The sequence below is a fragment of the Colobus angolensis genome, unplaced genomic scaffold (assembly GCF_000951035.1).
Source record: "Colobus angolensis palliatus isolate OR3802 unplaced genomic scaffold, Cang.pa_1.0 Scaffold36, whole genome shotgun sequence".
NCBI lineage: Eukaryota > Metazoa > Chordata > Mammalia > Primates > Cercopithecidae > Colobus > Colobus angolensis.
The window spans coordinates 7,644,369-7,656,832 of NW_012116932.1; the positions used below are offsets into that span (position 1 = coordinate 7,644,369).

The window sequence follows — 12,464 nt, forward strand, 5'->3', positions numbered from 1 at the left end:
AAAAAATGATTCAGGGCCAGGCGCAGTGGCTCATGCCTGTAATCCCTGCACTTTGGGAGGCTGAGAGGGGAGAATTGTTTCAGCCCAGGATTTCAGAGCTGCAGGGAACTATTAATATAATCGTACCACTTGCACTGTGGCCTGGGCAATGGAGTGAGACCCTGCCTCAAAAAAATAAGTAAATAAAATACACTTAAAAAAAAAGAAAGAAAGAAATGATTCAGAAAGAAAAGGTACTCAGGAGGGCAAAGAGAACATAAAGAAAAGTCGCTCTGATTAATAAATAGATATGGAAATAAAGAGGAAATGCCTAATTCCTGTTTGGATAAAAAATTAAAAGTATAGTCTCTGCACAAGGAGGATAAATTTGGACTTTCTGGAGAAGGGAGACAGAGCAGCTAACAGACTTATCATGAGGTTCAACTCCTGATGAGCCTGCAGAGGTAGCTACCCAGATTGTCTTCTTCCAGCATGTATTAAAGTATGTAGCATTGGTTAAAATGCATTCCACAGGATGTTAAAAGGAAATTCACAAGAATATTGGCGGGGGGCGGGGGGGTGTCAGTCATTGAATACACTTGGAAAATTGAGTTAAACATAATTCTTTTCTGTTTGATATTGTAGAGCTTTTAACATAGATTCTAACCACTGAGATCACACAAAAGCAAGAGAAAGTATTTCATTTCCCAAATTTACCTGACCACAGAATCCCCTTACCCCAGAGCCTCTTGAGACCAATATTTTACTGAATTCACGTTGGTGAAAGCCCCTGCATTCAAGTGTACATATTCGTATAACTTACAGACTCTTTCTCCTGTCTGCCTGCGGGCATGGTGGCAAATGACACATTTGGAAGAATCCTGGTTAGTATCTCTAGTGACCTTTGATGTCTTGGGTAGGAAGCCAAGGGACATGGGCAAAGGCAATGCTTTAGTCTCTTCCTCAGCCATGAGTCATAATTTTAGAAGAAACAGGCACATATGGGGAACACAGAGCTCCTCTGTAGCTCATCTGAAAATGACTGTTCTTCTGGACCATGGATTTTGATGCTGGAATGAGAGAGGACCCTGGCAAGGAATTGGGAGCTTATCATCACATAAACCAAGAGGAATATTTTTGGCCAGATACTTGAAGACCAAACAGAAGAGCTTTAAAATGAGATTGAAGTAGGATAAAGTAGAGTGTTCAAATTAAACTCTAAAATCACAGCCCGCAGAAGGGCAGCAGGTGCAAGCTACAATTAAGAGGCGTGGCTAAGGTGGTGCCAAGCGGCTCTCCCAAGGAACTGGCAGGGAGGACCACTGGGGCCACACCTACAGCTGGGACGCATTTGCCAACCTCATAGTGAGAGGGGCAAATCGAATTAGTCGTGTTCCTTAGGGGAGAGGAGCACGACCTTAGAGATTACAGACAGAGACATGGTGGGGCAGGACGCACTGCAGCACCATCAGGCCAGGTGAGGATGACAAGTTCACATAAATTGCAGTCTCTGAAATGGGTGGCAGGGATGTATACACAAGAATAAGAAGTCACAAACGTCAGAGTGGAAGCAAAGTAGAGAGCATATGGATGAGATTTTCAAAAGGATGAAATAGAAAGGATTTTGCTGGCAGGGTCTACCACAGTCTTCTCAGGCAGAGCGAGGCTCTGGCTCATGCTTTCCTATTTAAGATTTTTTAAACTGGCACAGGAAGAAGATGGAATAGGGAAGAGAAGGGGGGTATTTATCCAGGCATCTGCCCTATCGAGTGCATTTTTGACTTGCCTTGCTAGCAATTCCATGATGGGAAAGGTAAGGGAAACAATGAGGGAATGACTTACTGTGGACTTAACTCTAGACAAGATGCCTCTAACCGGCCGATGGTGTGGAAGGCACAGGAAACATAGGCGGAAATAAACAGACCAACCTGGAGTTTTATGATCGCAGAAGAAAGACACAGGACACATACTTCAGTGTGTGCTGTCTGCCGCCCTTTCCACGTTTGCTACTTCACAGTCTCCCCCTGGCATCTCCATTCCCTTCCTAAGTAGAACTCCAGCCCAGACTTCAGGGTCACCACCAGGGATGTAGGGTAGACGAGTCTCCAGGTTTCTTTCCCAGGAAGTTGAGGAAAGCAAAGATCCCCAATCCAAATTCAGCAGAAAAGATGTGTTCCCTGTACTTTAAGTTGGAACTCAGAATCATGAAGCCACAAAACCAGTTTTATATACAGTATTGGAGTTCTACTGTGCCTTTATTGGAGTGTGTATCATGAGACATACATGTGTGTGTATTCTTTTGTGGTTTTTTGTTGTTGTTGTTTGTTTATTTGTTTGTTTTCCTGAGACAGAGTCTCACTCTGTCGCCCAGGCAGGAGTGCAGTGGCACGATCTTGGCTCACTGCAACCTCTGCCTCCTAGGTTCAAGCAATTCTCCTGCCTCAGCCTCCCAAGTAGCTCAGATTACAGGTGCCTGCCACCATGCCTGGCTAATTTTTGTATTTTTAGTAGAGGTGGGGTGTCACCGTATTGGCCAAGCTGGTCTCAAACTCCTAGACCTCATGATCTACCCGCCTCGGCCTCCTAAAGTGCTGGGATTATAGGCAGGAGCCACCATGCTCGGCCTAATTTTTGCATTTTTAGTAAAGAGAGGGTGTCATATGTCTCCTGACCTCAAGTGATCCACCCGCCTCGCTCTCCCAAAGTGCTGGGATTACAGGCTTGAGCCACCATGCCAACCATGTGTGTGTATTCTTAATTAATATTCCCAGCAACCCCTGCAAGGTAGGTCATATTGTGTCAATTCAAAAATATAGAAATAAAGAGACAGACTAAATGATTTGCCCAAGGGCACATGGCAAGTAAATGACTGAACTGTGGCTTGAACCCAGGCCTTTCTGCCTTCTCACCACAGCTCCTTCAGCTCCAGTAAGCTCTCTCCAAAACGAGACATTGTATTTTGGGTATCTAATGGGTTAATTGACTCTTGTGGGTTAGCCTGGGAACCCAACCTCAACATAACATTGTTTCTATGGGGAAATGTGCTCAGAGTGACAAACAACTGGCTTAACCAAGGAACTTTTGTAACCCGACCTATCATAAAGCAGGCACTGCCTCGTGTTCAGAAAGACTGGCAGGGGAGCGAGAGGGGAAGAACAGGAGCAGCCAGCCTGCATCCCCTCAGACTCTGTGATCCCATTCCAGTCTAGGTGTAGGTTTGCCAAGGAACAACCATCTCACACATCTACAAATAGCCACCGTAGTACCTACCGCAGGGGGTAGATGTGAGGATCAAAAGAGCAGGACCTTTGGGTGCAGAAAGCAGCAAGTGCAGGTCAAACCCACGGTCAACATTTGTGAAGTGGGAAGTGAGATTCCTCCTAACAGCTGGGGGCCGGCAGAGCCCACCTGGCAGTCACGGTACTGTGAGGGTGTGGACCTGCTTCCAGGGTTTGCCTCTGCTCCTCCAGACAGTTCCACATTTTAGTCTTGGTTGATTGGGACTCAGGAAGTCACCTTCCACAGCGACAGGCTCAGCTCCAGCAGGGCAGCTACCTTTTCTAAGCCTTCAAGGCTCAGGTTCTAACACGAGGCCTCGCCCACCTGTGTCTTCACTGTCCCCTTCACCTTCAGATACCAGTTCCCAGGGCTGATGGTGTGTAAATGCTGGAAAGCACAGCTAAGGAATCAGTACAGAACTTCAGCAGTGAGCATTCCTGTCCGCCTTTTCCCCGTCCCTCCAGGCAGGGATTTCTTTTCGTCCCAGTATTTGACTTTGCTCTCTGATAACTGCCAAGAGCAAGCTTATTCCATGCCCTCCAGCCTCCGCCAAATCGGCCTGAAGGGGATTTTCTTTCCCCGAATAACTCTTCAAAGGGAGAAAGGATTGCTAAGAAGCAGCCAAACTGTGAGGGTTTTTTCTTTCTTTCCTTTTTCTTTTTGGATGAGGGAAAGGAGCTATTTTCTCTTGGCAAGGACAGACACTAACTGGACAAATACCCTGGAGACCCAGGCCATCAGGAAAGGAAACCCCTGACAACATGGTCCTGGCCTTGCCTTTCCCTCAGCGTTCTCCCCTGAGGGCCACCCCCAAAGTGGTGCCTTTCACAGCACATGGCCGGCTGTTGTCCAGTCAGGCTGCTGGGCCGTTGGAGAGACTCTCTGGCCTCAGAGGGGCAGTGTCTGCGAGCCCATTTGGTAACAGTGGATCATGAGTCTCAGAGAAACCTTCTTGTTGCGGCCTGTGTGTGTGCCCGCACGTGCACACGTGTGTCCTTGTGTGCTGCACTGGGAAAGGATCCGATTTCAGACTTTGGCAGTCTTCATGCTTGGAGTCCTGCCCTTAGGAGGAGATACTGTCAGGTGCCAGACAGAATTCGGAGATCCTATCAAAGGAGAATGTGTCCTTGGTCCACAGAAACACACTGTCATATGGAAGAGAAGGGTCACTGTTCAGAGGCAGTAGATTCTTAGGGCCCCAGAATTACCCTTGAAGGGGTATGGAGGCTGCTCTACACACGAGGCTCATGGGTTTGGCCCTTTGTTAGTCTGAGACAAGAGCGGGTACTAGAGACCAATGGGGAGGCCCAGATCACTGACTCTGCTAAAGAGTGTCAGGGTCCCAGCCAACCTCAAGCTGGGATCCTACAGCCATACAGGTGGCCCATGTGGTAGATGTGAGTAAACCCAGCCCACAAGCATGAATGAAAATGACTCACAGCTTTGCAGTCACTAGCTCTGGTGACTTTGGTTGATTTTTCCGTTTCTCTCAGGTGCCTCTGGGGCATAGCAACAGGAGCCAGGGAGAGTAAACCAGTAAGGACTATGAGCTGGAAGACGGGGTTTGTATTCCAGCTCCGTACCTCCCAGCTGCATCATCAAGAACTGATCTTGGTTTCCTAAGCTGTACCATGAGAAGGCTGCCATAACTTAGAAGAGAACCACCATCCATCCCTGGTATAGAGTAGTAATTTTACATGTACCCATGTACTATGGAATAGTGTACTATTTTTATTCATTCTCCCACTGCCTCCCACCATGGGTGCCATATTGAATAAGACTTTTGTCAGCCATAAAGCTGTTCTAAGTAATCATTTGTTTCCCCATTTTTATTATTCAGGATTCAATTGCCATTCAATCCGTGTCTCTGGTTACCAAGCAGTAACTGATATAACTGATTTAATTCCATTGCCCATCAAAAAAATTATCATTTAACCCACTAGTTAGTCTATGCTGTCTTTATTATGATTAAATGCACAAATACTATTTTACATTAAGAAATATTAACAGTAGCTCATGGACTCCATTCATACTTTGGAAGACTCTTTGGAACCTGTGATCCCCCAGCTATAAGTCCCTGAACCCTGAAGACCTTTTAAGTGCAAACAGTATGTCATCTGTGATTTTACAGTTAATTTCTCACATATGAAAATGATTCAAGAAGTGTCTTTAGAGGTTATTAAGAGGATTCCATAGTTATACAATAAAATACTTCCTATGCAAGTTTCTCCCTCCTTCCTCAGTCTTTTTATTTTCCTGAGCCCCTTCTTGACATCTCCCCTTTCCTGTTCTCCATCTCTCTGCCCACCCTTTCTGGTCTCTGGCCTCCAGTCTTCCCATCATTCACCACCCAAGATTCTTCTGAGTGCCATGAACACCAGTCTTGTCCCAAGTATGGAAAAAAAAAACAGGGAATACCTTGCCCCTTGAAGCTGAAACACATCAAGCCAACACAAATCTGTTGGCAGGAACAGCAGGCACAAGAGTCACATTCAGAGTACAAAAACAGCTATTTATAAAGCCTCCTTCCTGATTGCTGGGTGTTCACTTTCCCTTGAACCAAAGGGGCCACTGCCCCCTCTTGGAAAAGATGATTCCATCCACAGCTCCGTGCCTGAGGATCACTGAGTGCCTGTTCTGATGAGCAGTGAGAGCTGGGGACAGCATGCAGGGTGGATTAGATGTGGTGACACACTCTCTGATGGGCCAAGGCAGCTGGGTGTGCAGGTGACACAGATGGCCTCTGCAGCACCTGTGAGGTGACAGTCATGGGCCCCTTATAGGACTTGACATCCTGGCCTTAGAGCAAACCCCACCTGCCTTTGCTTTTTTTTTTTTTTTTTAACTCTTGATGTAAACTTTGGTTAACATAGTTACTAAGCTTCCAAAGGTATTCGAGATTCAAGTAATGTAAAATGTTAACAGGCAAAGTAGTGTCGATATTATTACTAATATTTATCAGCCAATTATAATTCAACTCTTGTTGCATTTGACAGTTCTGCATTTCTATTATACCTGATTTGCTAAATTATTATTTACCTTAGTAATCCAGTGCTAGTCTATTATCTTCAGTAGTGGTAGCAATAACACCACTAATAACCCAGAAAATCCCAAATGGGATTGAGACCATTTGTTTTGTTTTTTAATTGAGATGAACCTGATGAAAATTTATAATTCATATACAGAAATGTCCTATTGGTTAGCTACAGTTTTCCCAAATGTGTAGTTTTTGGCTTAGGTTCTTAAAAACTTGAATTAGTTGCCAATTCCAATAATCAGATTTTACATGAAAATATATTTCTGGATTCTCTTTCAAAAATGTCAGCTCTGACAATACTTGGGCCCACACTCCTACACGGCAGCAGTTGTGGAACACGTGAGTCCTCCCATCCTGTTCTGAATTGTGTCATCTCAAGTTGTGTCTGGGGAGCTTGGAGAAACCTTGGAAAGCAGTTGGTCCGAGTCCTTCATTTTTTTTTTTCAGACGGAGTCTCGCTCTGTCGCCAGGCCGGAGTGCAGTGGCGCGATCTCGGCTGGTTCCATCTCCATCTCCCTGGTTCAAGTGATTCTCCCGCCTCAGCTTCCCGAGTAGCTAGGATTACAAGCATGCACCACCACGCCCAGCTAATTTTTTGTATGTTTACTAGAGACTGGGTTTCACCATGTTGGCTAGGATGGTCTCGATCTCCTGACCTCATGATCCACCTGCCTCAGCCTCCCAAAGTGCTGGGATTACAGGTGTGAGCCCCTGTGCCCGGCCCCAAGCCCTTCATTTTTAAGATGAGGAATCTGAGGCCTGGGGATGCTGAGTGACTCTCATGAAGCCAGGTGCTGGTGTGTTTGATAATGGGGTCTGGGAGGCAGCTTTGCCCGCTGGTGCAGCACGGTCTCCACTAAATCATTCTGCCCTCCTTGCATGCAACACAGAACACCATCTTGTGGGTGGCATCTGTTTCACCAGGTCTCCCAACCTAATGCTAACTGACACCCAAGGCCTAAGTAACTATGTGAGGCATGAGTCACTCCGAGAACCTGATTATCAAAGTCCAAACCACAAAGAGGAATACCTTCACTTCAAGGGCTTCTATTTCTAGAAATAACTGTAGTGTTCTCTGTGTAGACTTCTAAGCCCAAATAAATGTTTTCATGTTTTCACAACTTCAAAAGCCCGTTGCCCTTAAAACTTCCTTGATTCTCAGGAAAGGGTCCCCAGAAGCTCGGGGTGGTATAGGAAGCTGAGTACGTAGCCTCTGCTGGTAAAGTGAATGGCCAGCAGCTAGCTGGGTTTCACTGTGGACATCCTTGAAAACAGGCTATTCATAGCTGTCAGGATGATGGATTCCAGCCCTAAATTGCTGACAAACATAAAAGAACATTTTTAGTTAGTCTCATTTTTTCTTTCATCTGTCTAATGAAAAGATTCAACTAGCTAGTGTGCAATTGATGTTATTTTCTTATAAGCCAGGGGGCTATTAAGAAAATCCAAAAATAGAGTTGAGCCATGGTGTCACTATTTGTATTTGCCATTTCTCCATGTGGCTGAGAGTCCCTTGGAGCACACAGGAGGATCTTCTACCTCAAGAATGGGTTCATCTGGGTAGTTCAGAGCCTGACAATGAACCTAGGAGTTTCATGGAATGGGAAATCAGCCTCAGAACAGCTGGTTCAGGATTAGTCATTTCCAGCTGAAAGGTGATTTATAGAGGGGAAAAAATGGTGGGCCAAAGACAACTTAGGAAGAGAGATGCAGAAAAAGCATTCCAGTAGCCATTAAAACATTGTTAGTTTTATTTTCTTCAAAAAATATTGGCCACCTATGATAGACTCCCCACAGTAGACCCGCCCTTACCCCTGCAGCCTTTGGGGAATGCGTCTTCTTCCAGTGATTGTGTCTCCTAGCAACAAGGAAGGAGAGCTACTGAGCACTTACTATGCATTAAACACCTGCTTGGTACTTTGCATTTGTCACATGAGCCTCACAACTTTGTGAGTAGAAAATAATGTTCCCATTTTGTAGAAGAAGTGAAGGTTCAAAGAATGTAAATAACTTGCCCAGCCAGTGAGTGTCAAAGCCAGTCATGAACCCTAGCCTCTCAGCTCTCAGATGCCATATTCTTGTACAATAGAAGATGAAACAGACAAAAACTCAGTGCCACATTCTGCAGCAATGGTCCTCCTACAAGGGCTAAGAGTAAAGTAGCTGGGGAGACATCTTCAAAAGAGAAGAAGGAACATTGCACTCAGGCTCTCTGGTGGTCAGGGAGAGTGGGGACTGCATCTCCCAGCTCAAATTGCAGGGTCTATAGGCTTTTCTTAAAGGCTTTGGAAACGGGTGGTGATGGTGGTGTGCTGGTGATGATAAAGCAAAAGGAAGATGAGGCAGAGAAGAATTCACTTCCATCTGTGAATGTCCTTGTTTGTAGCAATAAGGAAATCCTAGAGTAACCTACCAGTAAGCTTCCTCTGAGAACTGGTAGGTTCTCAGAGAAGGAGATGGTGTGTGTAAAATGTTTAGCAGAGTGCAAAACAAAGGGCCATGGGAATAGAATGCATTCACTTCTAGCCAAAAAGTGCCTGAATTGAAAGAGGAGAAACAGAAGCATTTCCATTTTGAACATATCTAAAAGCCACGTCCCTCGTGGGTCAGAGGTTCAGTGTTAGGTCTTGGTGAAGCTATTAAAAGCGTATAGGCTCAGCCGGGCATGGTGGCTCACGCCTGTAATCCCAGTACTTTGGGAAGCCAAGGTGGGCAGATCACATACGTCCAGGAGTCCAAGACCAACCTGGCCAACATGATGAAACCCCGTCTCTACTAAAAATATAAAAACTAGTCGGGCATGGCGGCACATGCCTGTAATCCCAGCTACTCAGGAGGCTGAGGCATGAGAATCACTTGAACCTGGGAGGCAGAGATTGCAGTGAGTCAAGATTGTTCCATTGCACTCCAGCCTGGGAGGCAGAATGAAACTCTGTCTCAAAAAAAAAGGAGGGGGGGGGCGGGAGCGGGGTCTTGCTTGTCTTATTCATCACTTATCTCCAAGCTGTATACAGCACCTGGCCCATAGTAGGGGTCCATAAATGTTCAATGGATGGATGGATGAGTGAAAAGATTAACCAAACACAAAAGTGTTGTCTTCTGGTTACAAAGATGACTGCCACAGGAGAATCAATATCCTGTGCCCCTCTCTCAGGAGATGACACCTGCCATCTATCATGCTGTCTAAGACAAAAACTTGGCCATCACTGTGACCCCTCCTTTTTGTTCCGTAAGCTAAAATAACTCCTAAATTTTCGCTTGTGACTCTCCCCTGCTCTTCTCTTCTAATACTATTGTCATGACCCTTGTTCAGGCCCTTCTCAGCTATCTCCTGGATTTCTACACCACCTCCAAACTATTTTCCAAACTTCCAGTCTGTACCTCCCTTTACAGTCCCTTCTCCACAACTGGAACAGAATGATCTTTTAAAAACCTAAATCTGATCAGGTCAATACTGTCACCACCTCCCCCTCCCATACCACTTGAGGACGGTCCATGACTCCCAATAGAATTTTTTTTTTTTTTGAGATGGGGGTCTCACTCTATCACCCAGGCTGGAGTGCAGTGGTGCATTCTCAGCTCACTGCAGCCTCTGTCTCCCAGGTTCAAGCAATTCTCCCACCTCAGCCTCCTAAGCTGCTGGGCTTACCAGTGCCTGCCACCATACCTGGCTAATTTTTGCATTTTTAGTGGAGACGGGGTTTCACCATGTTGGCCAGGCTGGTCTCGAACTCCTGACCTCAGGTGATCCACCTGCCTCTGCCTCCCAAAGCACTGGGATTACAGGCATGAGCCATCGTACCCCACCAGATTTTAAGATAAAGCACAAACCCCTAAGTGTGGCATGCCCATCCTTCACAGTCTTGCTCCTGTCTGCCTCCACCCCTACCTGGCCAACCCCTATCTTGAGTTCTGTGTCCCCTCGGGAAGACTATTCTCTCTCTTGCCTGTCCCATGGCCTAGCTTCGTCTGCCTGAAATGCTGTTTCTCCACCTTCCATGTTTGCCTTCTACATCCTTCTAAGAACTGGGTGTCTCTCTTGCTACGAACCCCGGTGCCTGGTTCTTGGCTGACCACACTGTGGTCTGCTTCTTGTCTGTCTTTCCCAGATGTCCAATGCATGGAATGCTATTTTGTTCTTTGTTGTACCTAGCACACCTTCTCTAGTCCCTGGCACGATGAATGTCTGTTGAATTGATGAATACTTCGTCTCACACCAAACCTGCACTTTCTCAGAAGTATATTAGCAATTAACATCACTTTGGCCAATTGTGTGACCAGTCAAGATAATTAATCAAGGATTAGGGTGTGGTATGATTCTGAAAAACTCTATTAAACTAGACATATGGGGAGCATATTTTTTTTCACCAAAAGTCAAGGCACATAATGTAATAAATATGATCACATTTTTTCTTGCCCAGAAAAATATTAATATATAATATCTGTAGCTACACATCCTTATCTGTCATTTTTGCCTCACTATATTATCAGAATATGCCAGCTCAAGACACTGAAATAATAATAGCTAATAAGTAAGTAGCTGGCATTCTTGATGAGCCTTCTACACAGCAAGCCTATGTGAAGTCCTTTGCTGTCATCTCATTTAACTTTTCAACTACCTCTTGAAGCAGATATTTTTCTTATCTCTATTTTAGAGATGAGGAAACTGAGGCTTAAAAATCTTAAATCACTTGTCAAAGGTTACACAGCCAGCAGTGAATGAGTAGTCCGTTTGATCTTCTCAGTTATTCTGCGATGCTGACCTAACCATGACCTCTTAACCTTTATTAGCTCATCAGAAGAGCTACTACTGGGCAAAAATAGCTGTGGCTTCCGGAAACTTTTATTAAAACTCTAAATCTCCTGGCAATAACTTTCAAAAGTCATGATTCAGGCCAGCAGTGATATTTGAAAATGGAATCACAAGCAAGTCTCCTGGCTACAGAGATGCTGTTGCTGCCAAAAAGGAATGCTCAGCTTTGGTATTTATGACAATCTGTGTTTTTCCTGTTACCTAGTCTTTTGCCATCATTGACTGCAGAAAGGCACTGACCCTCATTCTGTCCTCCCTGGAGAATCCACTCCTTCAGGTTTAACTGGTTCTGTCCTTTTCCACGTTTTCGTTTCACTGGGATCTACAGCAATGTTTCTCAGTCCTGTCCACTGACCGTTTGCATAATGATCACTTGGACACACATAAAAAAATGCACAATCCTGGGCCCCGTTCCACAACTGTCTCATAGAATCTCTATAGACTGGAGTCCTGGAAGCAGCATTTTAATCATATTTCCCAGGTAATTCTTGTAAATACCAGTGTTTGAGAACCACAGGCATAGGCTCTCGAGGTCCACGTGACTCACAGTATCCCCTGGACCAGCAGCACTGAAAATGAGGAATCTTGGGCCCTAACCCTAAACCACTGAATCAGAATGTGCATCTTCATAAAATCCCCAAGTGATTAGACATTCACATTACTATGCATACAGAGAATCAGTGATCTAGAACAATGTTTCCCCCAATTATTTCCCATCATTATGGCATGCACAGAAAATGAAAATCTATGTATGGCACACTGGAAATACAAATGAGAATGTTTGCCATGGCATTGGGGCTCAGCCTGTCCCAGATCCCACCTGGCCGCTCTGCAGGCTGAGGAGATTGACATCCCAGGTATGCCTGTGCCACACACAGCACATGGGTTGAGAAGCACTGGTCTGCTCTCAGTATACCCAACTCTTCTAACTTTGTTCATGAGGCATAATTCCCACAGCTTGCTTACTCTTACTCTCTTCATCATTGATTTTTTCTTTTCGTGCATACTAAGAGTCAGAAAAGCTATTTCCCAACCAACTAGATCTCAGAAGTCTTCATACAATGGAAGAACACAGTCTCATCTTCAAGTTCTAGGTAGACTCTTGGGAAAATCTGCAGAAAAGAGTTGTGTCTACTATTCTGGAGAGTCATCTGCTACAACCTAAGGAAGATGAGGAAAAAATAACAGCCCTCTTCCCTCTGAAGACTACTCCTTTCCCCTTTGTCTGCAAACCTGAGGAGAAAGGATTAGCACCATGCAAGGTGGCATCCTCTCTTCTGAGTGCCAAGAAGAATGTGATTTTTGTTTAATCCTTCCTTAGCAAAATCTGTCAGCTCGTAAACTGGACAGGTGTCC

General features: G+C 45.2%; 1 protein-coding gene across 4 annotated transcripts in view; it reads left to right on the forward strand.

The window, feature by feature from the left end:
- Nucleotides 1-12,464, forward strand: part of DGKG (diacylglycerol kinase, gamma 90kDa) — a 214,129-nt gene that overhangs the window by 136,044 nt on the left and 65,621 nt on the right. The window lies entirely within an intron of this gene.